The 22,356-nt window shown below is 29.7% G+C and overlaps 1 protein-coding gene across 4 annotated transcripts in view; it reads left to right on the top strand.

The window, feature by feature from the left end:
- The first annotated feature begins 20,046 nt into the window (after positions 1-20,046).
- The window catches only part of LOC119602434, a 174,208-nt gene continuing 171,898 nt past the window's right edge, over positions 20,047-22,356 (top strand). For 2 of the 4 annotated variants that reach the window (XM_037953952.1, XM_037953949.1), the window contains exon 1: positions 20,047-20,441. The gene's annotated coding sequence lies outside the window, so the exon portion shown is untranslated. Of the gene's footprint in view, positions 20,484-22,356 lie in introns of all 4 variants that reach the window. The other 2 variants (XM_037953951.1, XM_037953950.1) reach the window with 2 other exon arrangements.

Below are 22,356 nucleotides of genomic sequence, written 5' to 3'. Positions count from 1 at the left end.
AGCTGAAATTTTGCACAGATACTTCTAGTTGATGCAGTTTGTTTGGTATTGAAAATGGGCAATATCGGTCCAAAATTTCGCCTAGCCCCCATATAAGGCCCCCTTCAGAAAATGACTTTATCGCTCATAACTTGCTAAGGGAAGAACCAATAGCGGTGAAATTCGGCACAAACATGTTTTATGGGAACCTAAATCTCTTTTTAAAATTTTATAAGGATAGGCTCATAATTGACCCTACCCCCCATATAAAGTCCCCTTCAGAAAATGACTTTATCGCCCATAACTGGCTAAGAGAATCATCAATAGCGGTGAAATTTGGCACAAACATGTTTTATGGGAACCTAAATCTCTCTGTAAAATTTTATAAGGATCGGTCCATAATTGACCCTACCCCCATATAAAGTCCCCTTCAAAAATGACTTTATCGCTCATAACTTGCTAAGGGAAGAACCAATAGCGGTGAAATTCGGCACAAACATGTTACATGGGAACCTAAATCTCTTTTTTAAATTTTATAAGGATAGGCTCATAATTGACCCTACCCCCCATATAAAGTCCCCTTCAGAAAATGACTTTATCGCCCATAACTGGCTAAGAGAAGCATCAATAGCGGTGAAATTCGGCACAAACATGTTCTATAGGAACATAAATCTCTCCGTGGAATTTTATAAGGATAGGCCCATAATTGACCCTACCCCCCATATAAAGTCCCCTTCAGAAAATGACTTTATCGCCCATAACTGGCTAAGAGAAGCATCAATAGCGGTGAAATTCGGCACAAACATGTTTTATGGGAACATAAATCTCTTCATATAATTTTATAAGGATCGGTCCATAATTGACCCTACCCCCCATATAAAGTCCCCTTCAGAAAATGACTTTATCGCCCATGACTGGCTAAGAAAAGCATCAATAGCGATGAAATTCGGCACAAACATGTTTTATAAGAATTTATAAAACATTTATAAAACATGTTTGTTTATAAGGATCGGTTCATAATTGACCCTACCCCCAATACAAGGGCTCCTTCAGAAAATGACTTTAATGCTCATATCTGACTTTAAGAAACATATGTGCATATATATAGCAATAAAATTCGACATAAAAAATTTGTATAGGAACTAAAATCGTTTTCTTAAATTTTATGAGGGTGGGTCCATAATTGACCCTACCCCCCATATAAGGTCTCCTTCAGAAAATGACTTTAAGGCACAAACTAGTTTTGTGTGAGCCAAAAGTTCTTTATCAAATTTTATAAGGATCTGTCCTTAATTAGCCCTATCCCCCTTGTAAGGTCCCCTTCAGAAAATGACTACTAGCTTAAAACTGCGAGTACTGAGTACGACATGAACAATTTTCGTATTAGCTACAATCTCTCACTAAATTTTATGAGGATCAGTCTGTAATTGACCATACCCCCCTATAAGGTCCCCTTCGGAAAATTACTTTAACGCTCCTTACTGACTCAAAAATGCTATTACAGCAGTGAAATACTACGTAAACAAGTTTTGTACTAGCCAAAAACTATTTATCGCATTTTATGGGGATCGGTCTATAACTGACCCCACCCTCCATATAAGGTCCCCCTCAGATAGTGACTGTAACGCTCGTTACTGGCTGTAACGCTCAAATGCGACTACAGCGATGAAATTTCACATAAACAAGTTTTGTATGAGTTTATGGTAATAAATATTGGATCAAACAAAATTAATATTTTTAATTCGGAAGAGCACGGTCCATGTTTAAGCCTTTATTAAATTCCCTCTTCCAAATATTTCCCTGATGTTCATAATAATATCGACATATTATTCAACATAGATCGATAATATCAAAGTTTATTTATAAGGATGATTTGATGGTGGGTATATAAGATTCGGCATGGCCGAATATAACACTCTTACTTTTTCATTCATTAAATTATATTTTTGGAATTGTATATAAAATTCATAATTTCGCCTCACTGTTTGCTATTATATGGTATTGTGTACGATAATTGTATTCTACAACAATGGTAAATTGGCCCCTTAAGCTAATTTAAAATCTGGGTGTATTTGCGTGCTAGTGGTTGTGGTGTATATGTAAATATATGCAGACAGTCTTAAAATTAATTTTAAAATATGAAAATTAAATAGGTTTCTAAAAAACTACTTTAGTTTTAATAATTAATTTCAAATAACTAATATTTAATGATATAAATTAAACATAAGATTGAAGAGTATATGACTCTTTTCAGAAAAATTAAAGTTTTTCAATACTTTTCAGTTTGCTCTTATATACCCAGGGATACATTTATTAATGGTACATATTAATACCTCTTTATAAATATTCCTTTTTAAATTATTTTCTTTTATAATACATTGATAAAAGAAATTTAAATAATATTAAGCCAAATATGTGTTTAAATATGTAAATAACAATATGTTCAGCCTGCATACTACTGCATAAACCTACACACATTAAGATAATAATGTATTATATTGTAATTTTTTGTAAACAGTTTTACACACAAACATATGTAAGTATATAGTATGTATATCAGTGTGTGAAAGAATGTGAGATTTTGTTTAAGATTGCTTCAAAAGAAAAGAAAATCTAAAACCAGTAGCATTAAGTAAACAATTATTATATTTAAATAAACTCATGCATACCCCAAGAATGTATGCAATACAAAAAGCTTAGTAAAAAAAAGCTTGAATTGAATTAAATGTTTGCTCGTGTGTGTGTGTGTTACAAAAAGGTTTTAAACAATGATTGCAATCGTTTGTAGTCAAAGAATGAAGATTATTGTAAAAACATACATGTGTATTAGGGTTGTCCCAGGTGAAAATGAAAATCTAATATAAAATTGCTAATTAATCAAGACAAATATTTTAAGAAACTATATTAGAAACTTTAAATGTTTTTTAAATTTAAGAAGAACAAAATTTTTCAAAAAATGTATTAATTTTTAAAATAACATACTTTACAAAGCCTTTAATTACATTTCAACACACAATCAGTTGATTTACCAACAAACAGATAAATAAATCACTTTTCATGTTTTAAAGTAATCAAACGAAACGAACGAAAGAGTAAAAAAATCTAAAAGCATCATAAAAAATCTCCAAAAAGAAAAATCTTTAAAAAATTGCTAGCAATTTCATAGCTAAATGCGCATTTTTATATATTTCTTACAATTTTAACCAAAATAATACTTCCATAAAATTTGTACAACATCAAATATAGCTACTTTCACTTGAGTAGATTGAAAAGGTATTGCTATAGTATATTTCTATATCAAATACTGTTACATTTACATTTTAGCTACCCAGAAAATTTTTCTTAAATCTTTATATTTACAATTTTATATTTTTACAGCAACTTTTATATTATTTGTATCATAAAAATGAAGATACAAGTAGTGTGTGAAGCGTATTTTTAGTGTTTTATCACAAAACGTTTTTGTGGGATTTCTTGAAAAAAAAAGTAAAATAAAGGAAATTGGCAAAAAAACAGAAAATTGCTTTGATTCGGAGTCAAATATACATTTGGATGGTAAATACTAACCAGTTTGTGTACAAATTGCTTGTTTATACCAATCAAAGTTACTGGATGAACTGTTTTTGCAATGTGAATCAAAAACCTAGGGAAAACCGTAGTATTTTGTAGGTAAAAAGGAATATTTTTTTTTGTAATTGGTGGCATATGAAAGAAAAGTTTATGGTGTGTTTATCTTCTTGCACACATGGCTTTAAAATTCTCCATTTGTTTTAAAATTGGAATAGAATTTGAAAGTTCCAATGGAATTAACGTTATAGTTAACTATTAACTAACTACTACTACAACTAACTAACTAACTAACTAACTAACTAACTAACTAACTACTAAACTAACTAACTAACTAACTACTAACTACTAACTAACTAACTAACTAACTACTAACTAACTAACTACTACTAACTAACTAACTACTAACTAACTAACTAACTAACTAACTAACTAACTAACTAACTACTAACTAACTAACTAACTACTAACTAACTAACTAACTAACTAACTACTAACTAACTAACTAACTAACTAACTAACTAACTAAACTAACTAACTAACTAACTAACTAACTAACTAACTAACTAACTAACTAACTACTAACTAACTAACTAACTAACTAACTAACTAACTAACTAACTAACTACTAACTAACTAACTAACTACTAACTAACTAACTAACTAACTAACTAACTACTAACTAACGACTAACTAACTAACTACTAACTAACTACCTACTAACTAACTAACTAACTAACTAACTAACTAACTAACTAACTAACTAACTAACTAACTAACTAACTACTAACTACCTAACTAACTAACTAACTAACTAACTAACTAACTAACTAACTAAACTAACTAACTAACTAACTAACTAACTAACTAACTAACTAACTAACTAACTACTAACTAACTAACTAACTAACTAACTAACTAACTAACTAACTACTACTAACTAACTAACTAACTAACTAACTACTAACTAACTAACTAACTAACTACTAACTAACTAACTAACTAACTAACTAACTAACTAACTAACTAACTAACTAACTAACTAACTAACTAACTAACTAACTACTAACTAACTACCTAACTAACTAACTAACTAACTAACTAACTAACTAACTAACTAACTAACTAACTACTAACTAACTAACTAACTAACTAACTAACTAACTAACTACTAACTAACTAACTAACTAACTAACTAACTAACTAACTAACTAACTAACTAACTAACTAACTAACTAACTAACTAACTAACTAACTAACTAACTAACTAACTAACTAACTAACTAACTAACTAACTAACTAACTAACTAACTAACTAACTAACTAACTAACTAACTAACTAACTAACTAACTAACTACTACTAACTAACTAACTAACTAACTAACTAACTAACTAACTAACTAACTAACTAACCTAACTAACTAACTAACTAACTAACTAACTAACTAACTAACTAACTACTAACTAACTAACTAACTAACTAACTAACTAACTAACTAACTAACTAACTAACTAACTACTAACTAACTAACTAACTAACTAACTAACTAACTAACTAACTAACTAACTAAACTACTAACTACTAAACTACTAACTAACTAACTAACTAACTAACTAACTAACTAACTAACTAACTAACTAACTAACTAACTAACTAACTAACTAACTAACTAACTAACTAACTAACTAACTAACTAACTAACTAACTAACTAACTAACTAACTAACTAACTACTAACTAACTAACTACTAACTAACTAACTAACTAACTAACTACTAACTAACTAACTACTACTAACTAACTAACTAACTAACTAACTAACTAACTAACTAACTACTAACTAACTAACTAACTAACTAACTAACTAACTACTAACTAACTAACTACTAACTAACTAACTAACTAACTACTAACTAACTAACTAACTAACTAACTACTAACTAACTAACTAACTAACTAACTACTACTAACTAACTAACTAACTAACTAACTAACTAACTAACTAACTAACTAACTAACTAACTAACTAACTAACTAACTAACTAACTAACTAACTAAACTAACTAACTACCTAACTAACTAACTAACTACTAACTAACTAACTAAACTAACTACTAACTAACTAACTAACTAACTAACTAACTAACTAACTAACTAACTAACTAACTAACTAACTAACTAACTAACTAACTACTAACTAACTAACTAACTAACTAACTAACTAACTAACTAACTAACTAACTAACTAACTAACTAACTAACTAACTAACTAACTAACTAACTAACTAACTAACTAACTAACTAACTAACTAACTAACTAACTAACTAACTACTAACTACCTAACTAACTACTAACTAACTACTTAACTAACTACTAACTAACTAACTAACTAACTAACTAACTAACTAACTAACTAACTACTAACTAACTAACTAACTACTAACTACTAACTAACTAACTAACTAACTAACTAACTAACTAACTAACTAACTAACTAACTAACTAACTAACTACTAACTAACTAACTAACTAACTAACTAACTAACTAACTAAATAACTAAACTAACTAACTAACTAACTAACTAACTAACTGTCTAATAGCTTGAATGTTCAAAATTCACTTATAAATATAATATGCGATCAAATTCAGCACAAATAAATATACATAAATATAAATCTATTCGCAAAATTTTATCAGAATCGGTCCATATTTGCCCCTAGCCCCTATATAAACCCTCTTTCAGAAAATGAATTTTTCTTTATAAATTTCTTATATCTCTCGGAAACAAGTTCATATTGAAGATAAATGCTTTATTATAAAAAACAAGTTAGAGTGCTATATTCGGCTGAGCCGAATCTTAAATACCCAGCTACTTTTATATTAATACTTGAAATACTAATTGATCAAATATTTGTGGAAATAAGTTTTCTCATGTTTAAAGTAGAAAAATCCCAAGATTTAAACAATTTAAATCTATTACAATTCCAAGATTTATTGAACATTACAAGAGCCATTTTCTATTATGTTATCTTATGAACCGATCGTGAAAAAATCTTGAAATAGAATTTTTGTATACAAAACTAATATTAGTGCCAAATTTTGTATCAATAGATTTATTTGGTAATGTGCGTTTAAGAGATTGTGCGTTTAAGAGATTTTCGTAAAATGACCTTGTATGGGAGCTATGATCAATTATGTATATAAAGGCAAAATTTCAAAATTCTGTCTCTATATCATTATTTGGTAATGACCCAGCAAAAAAAGACGTGCAAAAAAAGTAGTAAATGCATGGGTTGAACTGATAATGAACTGGTTCATATTTAGGGGAAACATGCATGATTTTAACATTAGCGTGTCATTGGCATGCATGTGTTCGTATTTGGAAAAATAGTTCGCCATTTAAATGAGTTCTTATAACCAATGAATATTCGATGATTCTCAAGCGAATTTTCATTGGTGCACTATATTTATTTAAAAATGCATTAATAATGGTATTTCGATTTAATTATCAATATTTAAATAATTTTTTTGTGTGATATTGATAAAAATAAAATAAGATAAAACATAACTAACTGATTTTTATTGGATTTAAATTCATGCAGAGGAAAAATACCCATTGTGTTTTAATGTTAAAATGGACTTAATATTACTAGGTAGGTAGGTACCTACAAAAACAAAAATCTAATAAAAAAATTAATGTAATTTTTAATATTTATTGTATGAAATGCACGTTTTCGTTAAATCTCCTAAGAGAATACCAAATTATAGTAAAATATTACAATTCCTATAGTGAGTGAATTTGGGTGCATTTTTCATGCCTTCACTGATGACAAATTTATTAGAATTTATGCATGTATTTAAAACGCATTAAATAGAATACGTACAAAAGAAATCATGAAAATATCCCTTCTTCTTTAACAACTTCAAATTTTTTTTGCTGGGGAATATTGTGCATTTAAGTGATTTTCTGGAGGGGACCTAGTATGAGAGCTATGACCAAATATGGACCGATCGTAAAACAATTTTATAGTATAATTTATGTATATAAGAGCAATATTTTTGCTAAATGTATGGATATCAATATTTGGTAATGAGTTATGTGCGTTTAAGTGATTTTCGGGGGGGAACCTTGTATGGGAGCTATAACCAAGTTTGGACCGATCGTGAAAAATTTTTGAAATAAAATTTCTATGTACAAAAATAGTATTTATGCCAAATATTTTATGGGTATCACTATTTGGTAATGAGTTATGTGCCTTTAAGTCTTTTTCTGAAAGGGACCCTGTATGGGAGCTATGATCAATTATGGACCGATGGGAAAACAATTTCACAGTAATATTTCTCTGTATATAAGCAATACTTTTGCCAAACTGTATATGGATATCTTAATTTCGGGAGGGGCCCTTGTATGGGAGCTATGACCAATTATGGACCGATCGGAAAAAAACGTCCATAGTAATATTTCTGTATATGTAAGCAATACTTGTACCATATTTTCATAGTAGCATTTCTGTAAGTGAGAGCAACACTTGTACCAAATTTTGTATGGATATCTTAATTTAGTAATGAATTATGTGCGTTTAAGTGAGCTATGTATGGAAGCTATGTCCAATTATGGACCGATCCAGAAAATTTTTCTCTCAATGAATTCTACTGACATATGATTTTAATTTTTAAAATTTTGTGAAGATTCTGACCGAAGTTATGTTTTAACAAAAAAAAAACATTTTCCGGGAATATGTACTTTTGTATGGGAGGTATATGAAATTGTGGACCGATTCTGGAAATTTTCAGCAGGAATCAAGCTCTTGCGTAGAAACGAATGTATAGTTTTTGAGAAAATTACATCAGAATATGTAAAAAAATGCTTTTTTTCGAGGTAGTTTTAAATTTTGTTTCATAACTTTTCCCTGTGTACCAAACAACTTAGGAAAGTGAAGAACATTTTGGGTGAATTTGGATAAATTCTATTGCTTCGATTTATCGTGAGCGTGTTTTACACAGACAGACGGACATAGCTTAATCGTCTCAGATGAATATTTCTTGGTGTTACACACGGAATGACAAAGTTATATATACCCTCTATCACCACTGATTTTCGTGGAGGCTATGATAAATCACATTTAATATTCATAACTGGTGCAGAGTATCATATGATCAGCCGCGCCCGACTATACTTTCTTATTACTTGATTTGTTTTATTAAAATATGTTTAAAAAAATCCCTGTTTTTGAGCTTCATACGGAAAATGGGCCTTCCTAATATATTTACCTAGATGCCTTTGTTTGTTAATTTGCATATTTAATTAAATCCAACAAGTCATAATACAAACAATACTAATCAATTAAAGCCATTATATCTGGTTGTATCAAAATAACTTATACTTACACTACGATGCAACGTACATACATTGCGATGTACATGTGTGCTTTGCATTTAGTCCCCTGCAGTTCGATGTGACTCATTCTAGATCTAGCTGGTGATTTTATGAAACTTTATGAAAACCACGACCTCCGGTCTAACAGACCGGATTTTTGTTATTGGAAAAATTGTAATAATTTTCACATAAAAATTAAAATGTCTTTGCTGGAAAATTCTCAAAAACATTTGGTCACACTCATTTAACCTTAAACACCTTAAAACATGTGACCTTAATATCCTCACTAATATAACAATAATTGAGCATTAGTCTAGATAATATTTTGAAGGTTAATTTCGTCATAATGTTTAATATTAAACAAATTATCGTCATTTTAAATATTGACGATAAACACCAACATAACCACAAATATTAACATACAAAACCACTACTAACTAAACACGAACTCTATTTAGTATATTTTAGCTGAAAATACAGACAACAACAAACAGTTGCATGTTCCTTAAAATGTTCATGCTACTGCTGGCTTGTATTTATAGTGTATTGTAAAATATTATAAATAATTTTCTAGAATCGTGCTTTCATACTGTAAATTGCAATATAATGACTCAAGTACATGAAGTTGATATAAGAAACAAGTAACGTTTCTGCTAAATTTTGTATAGACTTCAGGCAAGACGTGATGTTATGATGTTATCATGTTTTTTTTTCATTTTTCTCTATTTTTTAATGAAAATATATGTGCAAATATGAAAATATAAATAAAATATAGCGAAAGAAAAAAATATACATAAAATTTACCACCACTGCAATACGAAAATAATTTAATAGAATGAAAAAGTTTTAGTGGAAAACTTAAATATGTAAACTTTTTAAATGAAGTTTAAACAAAATTCAAAAGGAACATATTTTGTAAAAGATTTTTTTGCCTTATTTTGTAAAACACTTCACCTTGAGTGGAAAATATTTTCATAAAAATTTTTGAAAATACTAAAACAATTTATATGAAAAAAAAAGTGAAGTTAGGGAAAGGGATTTACAAAATAAAGCCCGTCCGTCCGTCCGTTCTTCTGTCTATCTTTCTATTTGTCTGTTGGAATCACGATAGGGTTCAAACGAAACAAGTGAGAATATTCTGTGCCGAATCTTATACACCCACCATCAAACCATGTGCCGTAAAAGGAATGCTCCCCTATAAACATCAGAGAGATATTTGGAATATGGCTTAAGTCAATTATGGACCGAGCTCTTTTGAACTAAAAAAATATTAATTTTTAAAAACAAAATATTTTTGTTCAATTTTTAAACCGTGAGCGTATGAGTATATTTTAATAAGAAAAACATTTTCCTAAAGGGAACCTTTTATAGGAGCTAGGGTCAGTTATAGATCGGTCCTCTTTAAATTCGGTATAAAGAATTATGAACTTCTTTCTGTCGATTTTCATCGCTGTACTAGTAATTTTCTGAATTTTCCTCATAAAATTTTCTGAAGAGGACCTTATAAAAGGGGTAAGGTCAATTATTGACTTATCATCATAACTTTTGTAAACCAATTTTGGTTCATATAAAACTTGTTTACATTGAATATCATCGCTTCACTAGCATTTTTTTGCCAGTAATTAGCGTTGGTGGCGTGTCATAATGTCCAGTGACATAATGTCTATAGACCTTATAATGTCCATGGACATTATGTCACTTTTTTAAAATGTCATAATGTCCATGGACATTGTGACACTTTTAAAACAGAAATGTAATGGAAAATTTGTTTAAAATTTAAGAAAGGGACACTCTTATCCCGAAAAGAATTGCTCCTAAATTTGGTGTATGTTACATTTTGGACTCCTATTAAAAAGTGTCCTGGATAGCCGGCCTTCGGCCGGGCGCAGGAGTTTCAAACTCTGGGATATTTCGAACACCGGCTTCGCTAAATTAAGCCTTTTTTTTTTTGATAAATGGACTCTTTGAAATCCATGGACTTTATGTCCCATTGATCATGGACATTGTGACACTTTTGAAATTGTCATAACGTCAATCATGACTCAATTTAGTGTGTCATAACGTCTATGGACATTATGACACTGGACATTATGATACTGGACATTATGACACGCCACCATTAGCTTTAAAGTCATTCCCTGAAAGGGCTTATATGGGAGTAGGGTGAGTTACCGACACATTCCGCATGAAATTCGGTAGCAAGATTAACGTTCGTATAAAACTTTCTTATATCGAATTTCATAACTCGTATATTTAAGTAATTTTCTGACGGGTTCTTTATATAGGGGGCAGGGTCAATTGTGGATCGATCCACATACACTCAAGTAGAGAGATTTTGGCTCGGTTTTCTCGTATTTTAATCTAGTAATGAGCGTTAAAGTAATTTTCTGAAGGGGACCAATCCACATAAAGGTTGGTAAATCGATTTTTGTTAGCGTGTCAAATTGGTAGAGTGATTTTGGCTCGCATGAAACTTATGTGTGTCGAATTTTGTCACAATATACATATTTTTAAGCCAGTAATAAGTGTTAAAGTCATTTTCTGAAGGGGACCTTATATGGGGGATAGGGTCAATTATGTACCGATCCTTAAAAAATTTAGTAGAGAGATTTTGGCTCATATGAAACTCATTTATGTCGAATTTTATCGCTATTTGTGCTCCCCCCATCGTGAGTTTAATAGACAGACGGAAAGACAGACGGACATAGCTTAATTGTCTTAGAATTTAGTAAGCTAGCTAAAAAAAACATATTAGCATATTAATCAACCTACAAAAAGTTTTATAGAAACTATATATAAGATTCGCTTCAGGAAATAACTTTGAATTTCATAGCTATTCGCTGTTTTATAAGAAGGATCTGAACTCTCTTAGGAAAATTTCATTAGAATCGGTGCCTATTATGTTTTAATAAAACAATTTACGCCTGCAATAAATAAAATTATATAAAAAATTTAAGTTTCGATTTTTTTTTTAATATTTGTGTTTTTATCATAAACTAAATGTGGGCTGCTTGAATGCGTGTGTGCAAAATCATAAATTATTAAAATAGTTTTTAATTTTAATATCAATTTCAACACGTACTATTTGGTAAAATGCGTAGATGTTTATTAAAAATGTATGAACTATTAAGTGTTTAGTAATGGCTATAAAAGTAAAATTTTTGAATAACTATTAATTCATAGTTATATTGCTTTGTATGTATATCTATGACTTTAAAAATAATACTTTATTTATATCAAAGATATATTACTTTAATAAAGCAAATATTTCTGAGTGAAAATGTGTTGAAAATCTTAAATTTCTATGGGGAATAAGAGCATGTTTCTAATGAAAAACTGACAAACTTTTACAAATATCTTTTTCGATTAAAATCAACAAAGTTTTCTTAATATATGTAATACATATAAATGTTTTTTTTTAGCATTCCATTAATGCTTCTTAATAAATATTTAAATATGTATTATAATGCCCTACATAGTCATACTTATGTAGTTACCAAAATATTGTTCCTACAGTTATCAAAATATATACCATTCTTATCGGAATAAATTTATTTATAGACGTTGATGGAAACCTTTTTAGATTCGATGACCATCTAACCATGTTCGTCTCTTTATCTATTGAAACTAGTGTTGACGGGAGGAACTACCAATATGAAGGTTGTACAAAATAGGCTTTTATGTAAAATACCTTAAGGTTTATAACAGGAGTAAAAATTCAAGTCTAGATATGGAATTTGATAAGAATCGGTCTATAATTCTCATTCAGTTCTAGTTCTAGTAGTGTACCATATGGTCGAACTTACACGACATATATATACTTTATACATTCCTATTATTGCAAATTTCTAAGTGGACATATGTTTCTGTGATTGTCTCATCAAAACTTTTATAATTAATAGCAACTTTTTACCAACTTAACTTGAAAAGTAATTTGTCTATGTCTTGCTAATTGTTATTATTATACATTTACATTCCTATTATTGCAAATTTCTAAGTGGACATATGTTTCTGTGATTGTCTCATCAAAACTTTTATAATTAATAGCAACTTTTTACCAACTTAACTTGAAAAGTAATTTGTCTATGTCTTGCTAATTGTTATTATTATTCACCACATTTATCTGCGACTAATCTTTATATGAATTAGTAATATGTATATATATTTACTTTTGTTTTGTATGCATGTTATATTTGAATCAACAGAATAATTCTCTGATGATTAATGAAGTGTTAGATACATTTATGTATGTACGTTTAATGAATTTTATAAATTTCTAATTGTTCATATATATAATACATATTGTTGCTTTAGCAGTTGTTAAGGCATAATAAACGAAATTTTTATATTTAGTTCAAACCAAAAAGGATTATGGTTACGTGTGTTTTTACTGGTAGTGTCAATTCCCAAAAAAGTACTAATATCTGACAAAAATGTTCGTAAATATTTTAAGCTATTTTATTTGTGTACAGAATCAGTTAATATTTTAAATTTAAATTGTTATTTTCATATGAGATCTCTAACAAAATATATTTTTCAATTAAAAACTAATAATAAGTTTAATTTCTTACCATTTCCATTAAGCTTATTTTCAGATTTTATAACACTCTAACAAAATACATACTAAACGAGGGAACTCTGTAGACGTATTTCTTTTAATGTAACAAACTAAGAAATTATTTAAAAAGATTCTCCTAAAGGCCTCTAATATGTACAAAGCTTATTTAAAAACGAGAAAGCTTTCACTCATTTTAGAGTATACCTTTAAATATAAATGTAACATTAGTGAGGACAACACTTATTACCATTAAAGTACTAAAATATTTCTTGCAACCACCAAAAGCTTTTAAAGTTAGGAAAAGCTTTTTCCTGCAAAATTATAGTAGTAAGGACATAAACAGTCAACATAAATGAAGGTAACTATTTGCTTAGCTTTTAAAGTACAAATACATATGTAAGCATGTATAACAGTACTAAATATCAAACAATTATTATATGTGCTAATTTGCTTAACTGAACTAGAACTGAACTAGAACTGAACTGGAACTGAACTAGAACTGAACTAGAACTGAACTAGAACTGAACTAGAACTGAACTAGAACTGAACTAGAACTGAACTAGAACTGACTAGAACTGAACTAGACTGAACTAGAACTGAACTAGAACTGAACTAGAACTGAACTAGAACTGAACTAGAACTGAACTAGAACTGAACTAGAACTGAACTAGAACTGAACTAGAACTGAACTAGAACTGAACTAGAACTGAACTGGAACTGAACTAGAACTGAACTAGAACTGAACTAGAACTGAACTAGAACTGAACTAGAACTGAACTAGAACTGAACTAGAACTGAACTAGAACTGAACTAGAACTGAACTAGAACTGAACTAGAACTGAACTAGAACTGAACTAGAACTGAACTAGAACTGAACTAGAACTGAACTAGAACTGAACTAGAACTGAACTAGAACTGAACTAGAACTGAACTAGAACTGAACTAGAACTGAACTAGAACTGAACTAGAACTGAACTAGAACTGAACTAGAACTGAACTAGAACTGAACTAGACTGAACTAGAACTGAACTAGAACTGAACTAGAACTGAACTAGAACTGAACTAGAACTGAACTAGAACTGAACTAGAACTGAACTAGAACTGAACTAGAACTGAACTAGAACTGAACTAGAACTGAACTAGAACTGAACTAGAACTGAACTAGAACTGAACTAGAACTGAACTAGAACTGAACTAGAACTGAACTAGAACTGAACTAGAACTGAACTAGAACTGAACTGAACTAGAACTGAACTAGAACTGAACTAGAACTGAACTAGAACTGAACTAGAACTGAACTAGAACTGAACTAGAACTGAACTAGAACTGAACTAGAACTGAACTAGAACTGAACTAGAACTGAACTAGAACTGAACTAGAACTGAACTAGAACTGAAACTAGAACTGAACTAGAACTTAACTAGAACTGAACTAGAACTGAACTAGAACTGAACTAGAACTGAACTAGAACTGAACTAGAACTGAACTAGAACTGAACTAGAATTGAACTAGAACTTAACTAGAACTGAACTGGAACTGAACTAGAACTGAACTAGAACTGAACTAGAACTGAACTAGAACTAGAACTAGAACTAGAACTGAACTAAATCTAGATATGCACTGAATTAGTTTTGCACTGGTGTTGAAGATGATATGATCGGTTCCAATTACTTAAGTGTATGCTTTTTAACATCACTTGGTTGATGTTGTATCCTAACTACCAGAGTTATTTATGACCAAAGTTAAAAGAATTAAAATTTATTATGCTTTTACTATAAGTAGCATATTATTTTTAAAGGGTTAAAAAAATTAAATTACCATGCAAAATTCGATTTGCCAACCCTTTAAAAATAATATTTTCTATTATTTAATTAATTTTGCCCATACACAATATCCAAAGCGTTTGTATTAAAATTAATTAATTTTATTCTACTTATTCATCTAGATAATTTTAATATACCAAAATCATTCACATCATTAACATTTAACAACTAACAACAATAAATTAGTTCTACCCAACTGATTATATCACGCTGTTTTTTTGAAACATACCACATTCAGTATACAATAGGAATTCATAAATTTGATTTGTAACAATAATGAGACAATGTTTTCATTTAATGTGACCACAGGAAAAAAATATTCAAAGACTCGCCATTAACGCACAGTATGTGTGCTAAGTACCAAGATGCACCTTGCCCTTTTAAATTGATGTTACAAATTAAAAATTTGTTAAATTAATTAAAGATGTATAGATGAAGAAAAAAAATTCATTATAAATAAAGTCATTAAAAAGTTTAAGTCAATAGCAACAAGAGCACATAGTGTTAACAGTAAGTAAATAATACTATTTCAAAGTCAAATTATGTACTATTAAGCTCACGAACCTTAGAAAATTAAGAAAAACCCTTCATTTTACTTGCGAACACAAACACAGACAGACATACATATTTTCGTTTTCTTCGGTGTACTATACAGAACATAATGTTGTATGTTGAGTTTTGTTGATATATTTGCCATCCTTTTCAGCAAATTAGCCATCAATTAGAAACTTAATTAAGATTTTATGTAAGATTATGATTAAAGAAAATATTATTAAACAGAGAAAATATTATACTTTGATTTTACATTTTTAAATCTTTTATAACCTCCTTTACTAAAGTTTTTACATTTCTTATATTAAGCAAATAAGTTTTTTTTTATTCGACTCTTGCTTACAAGACATGCACACTATACACTCTTACCCATTAACCCGAGCAACAAATGTTATACCTTAACAAGTTTTATATTTTCCCTTTTTCGATATTTTTATTTAGCCAAAATGAAAACTTAGATTGTCATTCAAAACGTTGCTTTACTTGTGGCACAAATAATAACAACTAAGAATGAGTTTGAAAGTAGTAGTTGGTTTGTATGAAAAAATCAACATTGGTTAGATGAATCTTCATACCTAAAAACATAAACAGTTGGGCTTATAAATGTATCCTCTATATAACTTATTTAAAGTGTTGTACCTGCGAATGTTACAAAGTAACCTGCTGCTGTATACAAAGATAAAATAAATATAAAAGTTATATAATTAAAATAACAATCAGGAACTTATGAAACACAAAAAAATATAAAAGTAAATACAAAAAAGTAAAACATATTGAAACCTATGTAGTTAGAAAAATGTCAATAAAAGTTGTACGGAAAGAATAACAATAACAAGTAAGGGCGGTGCCGACCATATCGTTACCAGTTATAAAAATAAATTGTGATTTAGTTTTCATAATAAAGTATTTTAGTTGAATTGTACCTAGTCTCAGATATAAGTATATCCATTTATTGTTGGAAAACTAATTTTCTGAAATAAGCTTTACATGAGGCTTGGGGGGAAATATGAACAGATCCTCATAAAATGGGTGGATTTACGGTCACATAAAATGTATTTATACTGAATTTAATGGCAGCATTAGACTTTTTAAGCAAATGGTACATATTGAAGTCATATCAGGCTTTGTATAGGGGTTAGGGTTAAAAGAGGCCCTATCAGTATAAAATTCATCGGGGTCCTCAAGGCTAGTATAAAACTTGGCTGAGTAGTTTTTTTTTTTGAGTATATTAAACATAATTATGAGGTTGAAAGCCCTATTTAGGGGTCACAGTTGTATGGGACTAGGTGAAATAATGGGCCGATCTTAACAATTTTCAATTGGCTACAAAGGACAATAGAAGATCAGGTACCAAATTTAATTATCTTCAAAACTGTGACGTGTAGTTTAATTAGAAGGTTTACATGGACGGACGGTCAGACGGTCGGACTGACTAAATCGATCGATAAAATGATTCTAAGCCAATTGGTATACTATATTATTGGGCGTTACAAACCTTCCCACTAAAGTGGTGTAGGGTATAAAAACGTAACTATATTGAGGGAGAAGAGAACACCTGTCAGGATAAACGTGGAAGCCAATTAAATAGTTTTGAAGGGTTAAAAAAAAAATGAAAAATCTATAGATATGAAGGAGTCGCGTTACTAACTAAGTGTTCATAGCACCGCGTAGACGGCTAAAGCTAGAATCATGATATTTTAAAAGAATATGAAAAAATCGTACTTATTTTTGGCTTTTATGCTAATATTGGGATTTTATGTTACTTTTTTAACTAAAAAAATGTTGGTACAAAAAATATGCCTTCAGTTTTGAAAAAATATAATTATTTTCATTAAAGTCATTAAACATCACTTCCTTTAAAGCTAAAGAATATTTTAATAGTTTAGACATAATTGGCCCCGAATGAATGATGATATACTATACATATATGAGGAATATTTTTGGTACATTTTTTGTTCTGGTACTTAAAAATAAAATTTTATGAATAATAACAGTTACGTTCATGTTTATTACCATCTTACCATTACCATTACTACTCTACATTTTGAATTGACCTTCACTTATCTTCTTAAATTTCTAATCAACAACAAATATAGTACAGTGGACTAAAAAAGGTGCTGTATTGAGTACTTTTTTATGCCCTTCACATTTGTAAGAATGGTATATATAACATTGTCATTACGTTTGTTATTTCTAGAATATAATTTTCTAAGCCTATAAAGCATATATATTCTGGATCCTTATAAATAACATATAGATTAAACCATGTCCGTCTGTCTGCCAGTCTGTCAGTCTCTCTGTCTGTCTGTTTGTCTTTCTGTCTATCTGTCTGTCTGTCTGTCTGTCTGTCTGTCTGTCTGTCTGTCTGTCTGTCTCTCTCTGTCCGTCCGTCTGTCAGTCAGTCTGTCTGTCTTTTGAAATCAATTTTCTGAAGACCCCAGATATCTTTGAGGTCTAAATCTTAAATAATTCTATCGAGAAGTTTGCTATTTAAAATCAGCAAAATCTCTCGATAAATAACGGAGATATGAGCAAAAATCCGAGACAACATCTGAAAATTTCGTCACAAAATTTTTATTTTTTGCATGCAGACGCATGAAAACAACAACGACGTTCAGATTGTGTTTGTTTGTTACTACGATGTTTATAACAAACAATTAACCACTTAAAACAAAAACAACCTTTAGTATTTGTGTTTGTTGTTTTGATTTGATTTTTTTGTCACGGGGATGGAAAAGCATGTATCGTCACCTAAAATTCAAAAGGGCGTCACAACCAAAAACCTTAAAAAAGACTTTTTTTCCACTGCATACATGTTGACGCAAATTTTTAGAACTCTATTGTCAAAAACACCGACATTATTAATATGAAATTCAAAAAGGCGAATTTCCGTTTGGCGAATTTACCACATGGTTGAGTCGGTAGACAGACATACATACGACTCTGCTATGAAATTTGCCCTATAAATTTAACCACAATATTTTAAATATACTAAAAATTGTACAATATTGTTAGGCTTTCTTAGAATCTCCGTTACTTATTGGTCGATCTTGATGGTTCTAGAAAGCCCTCAGACTTTAACATACATACGGACTTTAACATACATACGGACTTACAAACATAAAGACTGAGGTCACTGTATTGACCTGGCTGTATACAATTTTTAAAAAAAATCTCCAAAAATTTTTTATAAAATTTCAAATCTACACGATTCAAGTGAAATAAATGTTAACAAAAGTAAAATGTTTATATTATTTTCTTAAAGGGAATGAATCATCTTAACATAAACAAGATTTCCACTTATATACTGACAAAAATCACATTCACTATGTTAAAAATGAGAACATGACATATATTTAAAAATTGTCTTTTAAATAGGCGCAACAGTGTTATATTTATATTTCATTTTTTAAGGATGACATAATTTCATCATTAGGACACAGGTATAATATTCCATCAATATATTACAGACCTCAGGTTTACTACAAAGTCCTTAATGTTTACTTTGTAAACAAGCAAACATAAACACACAAAAACCAAACGGAAGTAGCCATAAACTTACATACCTTTACAACATCACTACACTTAGGGATACGGAAATTCAATCATCATCAACATTTTGATAGATAATTTAAAACTGATTGACTTTATTTGCCATACAACCATAAATATAATGACATTTAATAACAGACACAAACAAAAAAGCAGGCAAAAGGCTTAAGTGATAACAACAATCAGCTGATATCAGCAAATATTTACCAAAAATAAATATAAACAAAGCAAGGCAATTGGCAAAAAAAACAACAAAATCCTGCAAATAATGGGCAAAAAATTAACAAACACACACACAACAGAACAGCAGAATTTTTACTTTTTTTTGGGTAGAAAAAAGAGAGGTTTCTTGTACAATTTCACTAATAACCACAATAACAACAACTACAAGAAAATATTACCAAAAAAAAAAAAACATAAATGTTAGTTTAAACAACAACGCAAGCAATTTATTTTAACAAGTAAATCTCAAAAAGTAAGCTTTTTTTGAATATAAACAATAAAAGCTTAGGATACTGAATTCGCTTTATTAAGGCAAAACATGTCGAAAGCTTTTCTTTTCAAAATAAAAACAATGAATGAATGAAGAAATTCCTTTGCAGAATCTATTCATTCAATACAGTTTACGAGCAACTTTCAAAGCGTTAAGACGAAAAATCGGAGAAAATTTGGAAAATAAATACAAAAACGCAGCGGTTGTTATAAAAAAAAAGAAAATGTTTGCAAAAGAAATTCTATAAAAAAGTAAAAAAAAAATTAAATGAAATAAATAAATCATTAAAAGTGGAAATTGTATAAAATTTAAAGAAAATATAATAAAATTGTTGAAATTTTCTAGAGAGTTTAATTTAATTAAAATTATAACGAAAAATTTAAGAAAACAAAGTTCAAAACAAACTTCTAATTACTTCTAATATCTAAACAAGTCACACTTTTTATTATTGTTTTTCCACCTTTAAACTGGAAGCAAAAAAAAACAACAACAACAAATTTAAGGAAAACACAGAAAGCGTCAACATTTTTTCTAACGGTAAACACACACAACAACAAAAAAGCATACAAGTGTGTGTGAGTATGTGTGCTTAATTTTATAATCAAATGGTTTTTAACCCTCATACCCTTACTTCGCCCCCTACATTCTTATTTACTCTTCATACTACCAGTTCGGATAAGGAGACCGAGACTCCATGCTTCTTTCTCAAACACTCACACTCATACTTATACTCTAAACTCTATTTTGGTTTGGTTTTGTTGTTTATTTGTTTGTGTTTTTATTCTCTCATCTATGGGGTATAAATAAACATAATTGTGTGTGTAAATTTGTGCCTCTGTTTATATGTGTGCCAGTCACACAGTTTCTATTAAGTTGTTTTTGTATATTTTCTAAAGTTTTACTTCTATTTTTGTTGAAACCATTTAGAATTGTAAACAGTGGGTATATTTTTTTTATTTGTAAGAAAATAAATAAAGTAAATAATAAATTTATTTTTTTTAAATCAATAGTTTTCAACTTTTACGCCAAAAAATATATGTGGGAGGTTTTAATCAGCTTCCTTTATCTTAAGGGTATTATAAACAGAAGATTGATTTGAATGGGTAATAAAAAATTTTCGGTCAAGTTATTAAATAGTCCATCAAAAGTTATGCTGAAATATGTTTAAGGAATTTTTTAAACTTTAAGATTGAAAAGTAAATATTTGATGATTTGTAGGAATTTTCAAAATATTTGGATTTAAGTTTTTATACCCACCATCAAAAAAGGGGGTATATTTATTTTGTCATTCCGTTTGTAACACATGCAAATATTGGTCATAGACCCACAAAAGTATATATATTCCGGGTCCTTATTAAATTCTAAGACGATCTAGCCATGTCCGTCCATCCATCCGTCCGTCTGTCTGTTGAAATAACGATAGCGACCACAAGAGAGTTGGAAATTTCGCACAGATATTCCCTATTGCTAAGGTTTGTTTGGTATTGAAAATGGGCAATATCGGTCTACTTTTTCGATAGCCCCCATACAAGTAGACCTCCTGAAAACAGCTTTAACGGGCATAACTGCTTTAAAAATACGAGTATAGAGATGAAATTCGACATAAATAAGTTTTATTTGATCCAAAATCTTTCTACCAAATTTTTTAAGGATCGGTTCATAATTGACCCTTCCCTACATATAAGGTCCCCTTCAAAAAATGACTTTAACACTCATTACTAGCCCAAAAATGCGAGAACAGCGATGATATTCAATGTAAACAAGTTTCTTAGGAACCAAAACCTCTCTACCAATTTTTTTTTAGGATCGGCCTATAAATGACCCTACCCCCATTTAAGGTCCCCTTCAGAAAATGACTTTAACACTCATTACTGGCCTAAAAACTCGAGTATAGCGATGAAATTCGGTATAAGTAAGTTTCTTACGAACCAAAACCTTTTAACCAATTTTTTTTAGGATCGGCCCATAAATGACCCTACCCCCCATATAAGGTTCCCTTCTGAAAATGACTTTAACACTCATTAGTGGCCAAAAATGCAAGTATAGTAAGTTTCTTACAAACCAAAACATATCTACCAATTTTTTTTAGGATCGGCCCATAAATGACCCTACAACACACCACCCCCCCCCCCCCCCCCATATAACATCCCCTTCAGAAAATGACTTTAACACTCATTACTGGCCTAAAAATTCGAGTATAACGATGAAATTCGGTATAAGTAATTTTTTCACGAGCCAAAACCTTTAGGAAATAGCTTTAACGCTCATTACTGGCTTAAAAGTACGAGTAAAGCGATGAAATGAGACACACGTAAGTTTCTTACGAGCCAAAACCTCTGTATCAATTTGTTTTTAGGATCGTCCCATAAATGACCCTTCCCCCATATAAGGTCCCCCTCTGCAAATGACTATAATGCTCATTACTGGCTTAAAAATATGAATGTAGTGACGA

Source organism: Lucilia sericata, unplaced genomic scaffold, assembly GCF_015586225.1.
Source record: "Lucilia sericata isolate MDLA Ls3-8-SP2 unplaced genomic scaffold, ASM1558622v1 Contig000232F_arrow, whole genome shotgun sequence".
Lineage (NCBI taxonomy): Eukaryota > Metazoa > Arthropoda > Insecta > Diptera > Calliphoridae > Lucilia > Lucilia sericata.
The sequence above is the reverse complement of the archived record's forward strand: the minus strand, read 5'-3'. Positions and strand labels throughout refer to the sequence as shown.